Source organism: Rhyacophila brunnea, unplaced genomic scaffold, assembly GCF_057557595.1.
Source record: "Rhyacophila brunnea isolate RB1 unplaced genomic scaffold, BYU_Rbru_1.0 scaffold_7, whole genome shotgun sequence".
In the NCBI taxonomy this organism is placed as follows: Eukaryota; Metazoa; Arthropoda; class Insecta; order Trichoptera; family Rhyacophilidae; genus Rhyacophila; species Rhyacophila brunnea.
In genome coordinates, this window is record NW_028233339.1 from 37,415,134 (window position 1) to 37,424,573 (window position 9,440).

Below are 9,440 nucleotides of genomic sequence, written 5' to 3' on the forward strand. Positions count from 1 at the left end.
TGACATATTTGAATGAAACATAGTGAGAAAGGTATTTGGAGCCTTATGCAAGGAAAATGACACGCGACAAAGAAGGAAATAAACACAACATCTCCGAGGTTTAAACAGTAAAGGGAGCTGATGTTTCAGGAAATAGAGATATTTTCTGGATGCGACGAAGACCCACATTGGGTTGTAGTATCGATGATGTTGAAAGATAGAATTTTTCAACAAACTGAGTTTGTTTTAATAGCCCATAATTTAAATGTACAATTTTCCTCTAAACTTAGTTATTATACCAGCAACCAATGACATTATTAATGGACAACGCACTCAATACAGTAGCTAGCAAGTAAATTCACGCATAGCGACATTTGCACATGGATAGGTAGACGTCACGCAATTTCCATTATGCGATATCATGCATCGGGAATTTATAGCAATATGACCTTTATTGTAATGGCGTTAGAACAGTGTTTCTAGTGTCAATGTTCATTTGAGCGAACCCGTTCGGACCGAACCATTCGGCAGACCCGGCAAAAAGCATCGGGAATTTATAGCAATATCACCTTTAATGTATTGGCGTTAGAACAGATTCTGCCATTCGGCAGACCCGACAAAGATATGAGTGTCATTTGCTTCGTTCATATTAATGTCATTGCCAGCAACACATAACGAATATTTCCAATGTTTGCATCCATACATTTATTCTGTAAAAATATTATACTTCCAAATTTAATAGGGTATTTCATATTTGAGAATCTATCATCTGATTACATAAATATTGATTTGTCAATTAGGTACGTAAATAACTGAATAGCCGATAATATCGGTGTAATTACTTATCCATCGTTATAATAATTAATTATAATGAAAGGGCTTCTTGAGAATTCTGTGGACGCAAACAGGAAGAGTGGGTTCTAGAAGAAATACAGCTATTGGTCGGGCCTAATACACAATATGTCTCCAGACAGCTGTTCTTAAGTCCAGAAAAGGATAACAATAATTAAAAATGAATACATAATTGAATTAATAATTTTGAATCTTTCGAACAGATAAAAAATACACGACACTGTGGTGCGAATCACTGCTTTTGAATACATATTCTATTTACTTTTAGTAATGTGTTTAGTAACTCAGAAGGGTAATGAATTAATGATACAATTCTATTGTCTTTTCCATTGCAGGTCAGTAAAATACACGTTGGCATGTGGATCACTAAAACAAAAAAAAAAACAAATTGATAATATGGAATACTTAAATATATTTTACACGCTATCAAAATGCATAATTTTGTTCATGCAAATATTTAGATTCTACACACGTGCAATGCATCTTATAAGATGGCCAATATATCATGTTTATTGGAACGAAAAGGTTTTCCAATCAAGATCACGGTACCATAGAAGCAACTTGCCGTAGCTGATATTTTAAAGATTAATTTTATTGATTTCACTTCTTAATTTAATCATATTATGCATTTTTCAAATACTATGTAAAGTATTTTTTTTTCAAATTTTCCATGTAAATATTAATATTAAAATTATTGATAACTTGATTATCTTATATTATATTATATAAAGGACTTCCTATTTAATGTAAATTTGAAAAGACAATTTTTATATTGTTATAAAATGAGGTCTTTTATAAATAGTTCAATAGAGTAGAACTTTATAAGAATAAGACGTCTTGGTAGGAATTCCAGACCGATTTTAGTATAGTTGATTAGGTATTATAATAGATATACCACTATAAATCGCTAGGTGTCAGAATTTAGAACTAAACTCATCACAGTATAAAGAGTATTGAATGATGTATCAAAAGTTAGCATATGGCGCGTAACCGTGTACAAATTATTTTTCTATGCGTTACCAGCATTATTTATAAAATATAAATAATTAAAAAATGGCGACATGCTGTTCACGTTTTGTTTTAATTATTTACATACATAAATACCTACTGTACAAAAAATACTAAATATTAAGTATATAATATAATAAAGGTCAGACAATAAGTTGTCTTTATTTTTGTTTTTAATGAATTAACGATCGTAGTAGATTTTTGGTATTTCTCTTTCTTTCCTCGACGTTTCGGGCTATTTACAGAGACCATTCTTAAGGGGGTAGAAGGTTTATCGCATGCGGAAGATGAGCAATTGTTGGAATTATTAGCTTCAGACGGATTCTTGCAAAATAAATATAAGGAGTGTACTTAACGGCCCACGTGCTCGTCGTAGGTCAAAATTGAGTTTTTATTGTATTTTCAAAGCATGATCCTGGACATACCTTAAACGTTCTAGATAATCTATTTATATAATTTTGAAGCCTTATTATCTTTTATATTTATTTTAAACATTTGATGACTGCATAAAGTATTTTTATTACATAAAATAGTATTCTTTTAAACCTCTCGCTCTAATGTTTTAGAATATAGTCATATTTCAGTACATAAATGTGCAGTGGTGTTAAGATTTTTTACATTTATTAATTTTTAAACGCATTTACAAAACCATCAGTATAATTTATATCGACATTATTATAGTGAAATATTTACTATAAAAAATTATATTGATAATCTCTGTGATCCCAAATTTGACAAGAATTGGGCATTTTATAATTCAAAAAATGGGCAAGATTAACACATTTGAAGATTAATCTAAAGATACTTATTATAAGCTATGTTTTTGACCATTCAAGTGTGATAAACATCCTACGAATAATGATTGCTTTATAATAATTATTGACCTAAGAATAAGGTAGTGTTTTTTTGAAATACGCCATTTCTTTTGGCATTCCCAGTGGTTAAGCTACAACATACGGCCGTAGCCATAAATTGACAAACTATAATTGAAGTAGGGAGTAAAATGATGTTGACGCGCGTGTTTGAACATGTACCTAACCGATTTTTTTTAAACGGTACGTCCACGTCCGCCCTTAAGAGAACGAGCAACGAACCATCTATCTAAAAATCTATTACAATAACATACCGCCGCGAAGGTCTCAAATATTATATGAATAAATTAATCAATATCGTTTACATTTCAGCCAATGAATCACCGAATGCACGATTGTCATACAAACCGTACCTATATGTATTTATTTATTTTCATAATGCCGATAATACATATAACCTTTAGATATTTTTTGTTAAATGGGTGTTTAACAAAGATGCTCCATATAGATAATCTAATATGCTGTTGTTTATTTATCAAAATCGATTAAACCAGTTCCAGTTTATCATAAGAGCCACTTGTCTACGCAATTATCGTTGAATGACGATTCATACCAGAGCGTTGGAGCGGAACTCGGATCAGGAGCACGGCGCAGTGGAGCAATGGGGTTTTACCCGGAACACCAAAAATTTGTAGTGCTCCACTGCTCCCGATGTTTTTTTATTATTAAATTTTCATCCTATAATCCGATGAAAATGTTATATTTGACACTTTGCAACACTGGAATTATTTGAAATAGAGTGATAAATAACTTAATTTTTTGACAGAAGAGGCAGATCATGAAAGACGATTTGCTGTCGGTTTTGTTTAATAGAATTTATAATAAAAAGTACGAATAATAAACCTTATTTCAAAACTACTTATTTTTTAAAATTTTTAGCATTTGTATACTAAAACAACCCGGAGCGGAGCAGACCCTGGAGCAGAGTTCGTTTCCGGTTTCGTCCGCCTGAGAGGGACATTTTCAACTGAATACATTTTTTTTATAAAACAATATTTATCAAACAAAATCCAAAGCGACAGAAATAATATAACAATAAGTACATAAATTATCCGTCCGTCCGTTATATTATTTCTGTCGCTTTGGATTTTGTTTGACAAATATTGTTTTATGCAAAAAATGTATTCAGTTGAAAATGTCCCTCTCAGGCGGACGAACCGGTCCTAATTTATTGATTAAAAGTGGAATAAGTACTACAAATAATACGTTTTATTAAATTAAAACAACAATACAATGCAGTTCCACCATGAATTGACAGTTAACAAAATAAAAGAAATTTAATATTTTATAATATCTTATGGTATTGCACTTTATGAATAGAGATATAATATTAATGCGCAAAATACCAAAAAATATGTACCTGTACATTTACCTCAATTTCGAAAATGAGATTAAAAAAACAACTAATTGGCAGGTTTGGGTTTTACGAAAATCAGGCAATTTATTTTTTATGCAGAGAAAATAATTTGGGAACAGTTTTGATCCCGTAAAAGTTTATTAATCACAATATTTTACACTGTGGCTGCATCCCCTTTATAGTGTAAGAAACCAATTTTAGCAGCGGGTAGGTAATAAATAGGTATCTACCCTCATTTTAAATCAGTTCAAATGAATTTTGTGACTTCCAATCTTTGATTTTATAAAAACATAGGGTGATCCTGCAAAAACAACAAGCTCTTGGGATCATTTGATTTGTTGTTGAAAATAATATGTATTTTCTAAGCATGGTTAAAAGGAATTAATTCATATTATCTTTTATGTTATTGCTTAAGATACGCCTTGTATATAAAAATCTTTTGCGTCGCTTTAACCGTGTACCCCCTCCTGCACTTTTCCGGGTACATTCACCATACCCAGACACTCAGACACCCACGAGTGGTTATCAAATACGCGTGATCCACCGGTCATTATTATTAGAACCGTTAGTAGGTACCTGTTTGTGTCGTTTGCACTGTTTTGTCTTTTATAAATACCAGAATAAAAAAGTAAATTTTGGATATTTGCACCAATTGATGAGTGTCACGGATCTTCCAGTGGTCACAGGCCTTACGTGTCGTAGAATGCTGATGTAAGTGGGGGCAAATCATCTGGGTCACGAGGTCATTAGTCATGAGGTCCTGACGAAGAGTAAGAAGAAGTAATATTACATACAACTCAATAATTTGTATTTTTCCGTTTCTGTTGGGGGGGGAGGGGGTGTCCGAATCCGAAAACCTCCTGCCCCTCCTTTGTGCAGTTGTTAATATATTTCTAATTGCAATTAGGAATATGTATTAGAACGGAAAACCGGGTCTTAATCAGACGATAGTTGTCGGAAGAATAGGGTGAACACGTAACAGGTAGATATTTAGTAAAGTTTCCAACTTTGCTGTTCAGCGGCGCCAACATGCTTTCATGGAAGATATCTCATTTCAGATGGTAGCAACCTTTTATTCTTCACTCACAGAACATGATTCATTTTATATCTACAAAATAAATTATACACACTACAATACATACATACCGGTCGAAAATAAACGGGTGTCTGGCATAATATGCCAGAATATAATACGATATTATCGTAAGTCCAGTTGCACATTTAAAATCCGTCTCAAATCAAAACTGGGCGCAATATTACAACATTTTTCCATGCGCATAGGTGAGGCTATGCCGGGAAAATTACGTTTGAATGACGAAGTGCGACATCTTGCGACGCATGTCGGTTATATCGTTTTTTTAATAACATCGACAAATTCGACGTGTTGCAGTCGGACGAGATTGTACGCGAGATCGAGCTAACGATAATTTTTAGGATATTGTACCGCTTTAAATTTACCAAGGAGCCCCTAAATTAAAATAAAAAAATATATAAATTTATCAGATTCTCACTGGCGACTTGCAGACTGACACACTTGCAGACTGACATCCGTCGCGTACGGTCGCCTGCCTCGTTCGCTCCGCCCGACCAACAAGTTTCTACTGTGAATTATCAACACCGCAAACCGATCTGCCAAGCTGAATTATCTACTCAGCAAATTACCTACAAGACCAACCAGATATACAGCCGTACTACTCGCACGAACTGTATACCTACCAAACCATCGCCTGCAAGCCGCACAGTATTAACCCGCCTACCAGACGAAAAAATCTTCGAATTCATAATGGAGCAAATCACAACTGAAATCACCAGACTCGAAAAATCAAGACCGTCCAACCTACGAGACTACATGACGCTCCACTTCCTGCTATTAACGGCATTCCAAATGGAAGCAGCGGCAAATCTCCACACCGATATATCCAACCGATATAAACAGAACGAAGCAAGGACCAATACGACAAGAACCACAACACAGACCAGGGCAAAGCATACCAACAAATCAACAACAAACTCACTACCAGACAAGGAAGCAGACCCTCCCGCACCCGCACGAACCGACATCAAACGCCTAAATGTTGTCATAAGGGGCTTCCCGGTCTACATACAGACGCAAAACATTACAGACGAACTGATACGGAGAGGCCTCCCGATCATCAGCGTCCAGAGAATGACCAAGGGCAGGAGCCAGCATCCAATGCCTCTTGTCCTGGTCAGACTACTGGACAACGACAGAGGGAGGCACATATTCAACATGCGATACGCGCTATACCGCAAAATTCAAATCGAACTACCAAGACGAAGCACGCGGAGCAGCCACTCGCAACATGCCAGACCAGAACACAACCACCACGATCGGACACAACGCAAACCGGAACCGGAATGCACGTGTGCCAGACACCGGAACTACAACCGCACTACACAGACTTGCACCACCCACTCGCCACCCCGGGATCATACAACACCCCTCACACACCATAAGACGGAAAAGAGACAGGAAGCGGACTCAGACAGACACCACCCGGACATGCCCAAACCGGAAATGCCCAAGCCGGACATGCCCAAACCAGACAACCCTAAAATCCACACAGACCCTACATCCACGCCTAAGAAAACTCAGAGGGAGGCCCCCCTTACCGAACCGGACTACAACGAGATAGTCTACAAACTCGACGAGGAACATACTGCCCTCCGAGAAAAACGGAAGAAGACCAAAATACGCTCCGACAGCTGTACAAACCTAACTGACGATCAAAAAAAGGACACACCAGACCAAGACAAATACACCATCCCGACAGGGCAGCCTGACGACCATAACGACAAACAGGCTACCCAACCAGAAGACGACGGCCAAACCGACCAACATAACATTGACCCAGAAAACATTGCCATAATAAAAGACTTGGCACTGAAAGTCTTGAGCACCACCAAAATCTGTTTGTTAGCAAACCAAACAGATGATGAGGCTATCCAAGAATTAGTAGAGATCGAACAGCTCATTGAAAACCAACCACTCGACGACCTTAACAACCTCAACGAAATAATGAGACGAGCGCTGCTACTTAAGGAAAAAACTAATCCAGACCAGCAGACTAATGCGAACATCCAATCCGACATTGACGCATTGGAAACCCGACAAGAGAGACCGAACAAGACAGACCCGGACCAACCACCCAGACCAACCCCCATAAACAAACAAAAGAAGACCAAAAGACAGAAAAATAAACCGACCTATGACCGAAGTGACACTGAAGAAGACGAGGATCACTCACTGACAATACTCAACCAGATGAAGAACCAGCGGGCCTCTTTCATGAAACATTAAAATTATCATGAACTGTAGCCGCCAACCAGAACATACGGATGCATGGAGCGAAGAGTGGGAGCGGACAATCGGCAATCGACGGACGGCCGAAAGAAGAATGTGCCAGCTCTTATAATCAAAACCATAGAGATCAAACTAATACAGACCAAAAACTGGACCTCGGCTAGGTCGCGAAGCCACCGAGGCCCAAGGACTTCAGAAGCGGTATTAAAAAAAATACCCTAAAGGCATTCCCAGAGATAGTAACCTGAGACAACGGGGATGACTCGCATTGAGTCGGCGCCCCAAAAAAAATTATTGCCATTACCCTAAAGAAAGATATAAATTTATCGTAAATTGTGCATTGATAAATTAAAACATTTTAAAATGTAAATTGACAATGAAATGTCTATATGAATTTGTTTTATTTAAGTAGGTAGGTATATATTTAAAAAAATGTTTGTACTGTTTTTAGATACTTATGTGTTGATTATTTGAAATAAAAATTGTCAAAATATTCAAATGTATCAAATTCCTTCGCAGATGAAAAAAAATCTTAAATATGTTTTTTTTGTAAAGTCTTTTAAAAAGCCTTACATCACATAGGTACTAACAACACCCCCTCAACGATACGCCACTGCGCACTTCGTTGATGTATTTTCCTAGCTCAGTCGGATGAGGGGTTATTAATAATAACGATGTTTTCCTTTAAAAAATAAGTCGGTAATGACTCGGTTTTATTTTCTTGTATGTAGCGTCTAGTAAATAATATTTTTTCACAGGCCAAATGTAGGTGAAGGCGGCAGACAGGAATACGTGACGACCGATGACTGCGAACGCGAGAGATGTTTCCCACCCGTAGGTAAACGGGATGTGAAACTCTCCCCGGGGAGTACTTCGGCGTTCAAGAAGCGAAGAGATGCGCGGCGAAAACTGGTGAGACTGGTCCAGAGTGTTTGAAGAGAGGCTGCTAGTAGAGATGAGACTTGTTCCCGAGGGAGGATCCGGTAGACTGATAAAAATCTCTCGGATGCGCCCTCTTTTATAGCAGCCTCCCTTATTCTAATTGGTCCAAGAGTTTGAGAAGGGGTGACCAAAGATTTTACTATGTCCGTTAATTTCGTACTACGTAATATCTCTTGTTTATTTAATAGGAATTTACTGGAGTGTCAGAAGGACCAAGTATCAAGAGATAATATATTCTGTGCACGTGGATGGTTATATTGACGTTATAAAATATCGTCTATCTAATTCTATGGATTTTATATGAATTTATTTAGAGCATTTAAATAGCTATCTCCGGCATAAACTCGCGGTTTTAGTCTTATGTCAGGAGTAAACACACGATTTGATTAGCGTTTAAATTACATGCATTTACAACTACTTACTAGGTACCTATTGACATAATAATAGGCCCTGTAATTATTATCCATCGACCTACACATAAACATTTGTGATTTTACGACGTAGAACCTGTCTGTTGCCTTGACCTTTGACAATTATACATTTATTATAATTACAGTTTAATCTTAAAACTACGTCTTATACAGTAATATGAAATAATATTTTACTATTTTCAAAATAATAGCAAGATACCACCTCTCGTAAAGGAAATTCGACGTCAATGTGCAAGAGTATATCGAACGGCGATATTTTCTCCGCATTGCCTTATTTTTAGCCGCTGTGTTTACACCGCACAGCGGCATAAAGGTCGTGTTTTTAATTTATTTAGTCAGAAATTGGCGAAGCTCCCGCTCGTTGCCATCAAGAATTTACTCGTTTTTAAATATGCGAATTTCCTCATACTTTATATTACAGACGGTAAATATATAAATTATGAACACAACAATCGAATAATATTTCATAAAAATTAAATTTAAGAGACTCTAAGGCGTTATTTTCTGAATTAATCTGTGCGCCGGATACTTTTTAGCCGGTAACATTTTCGTATACACGCACAGAGGCACACCCATACCAACGCGTTGGTAGGTGTTGCTGCGTTATAATTTTAAGTGTTGCCACTCGTAATATTCTCACACCGACGCGCACACACACCCACACGCTGGCTGGT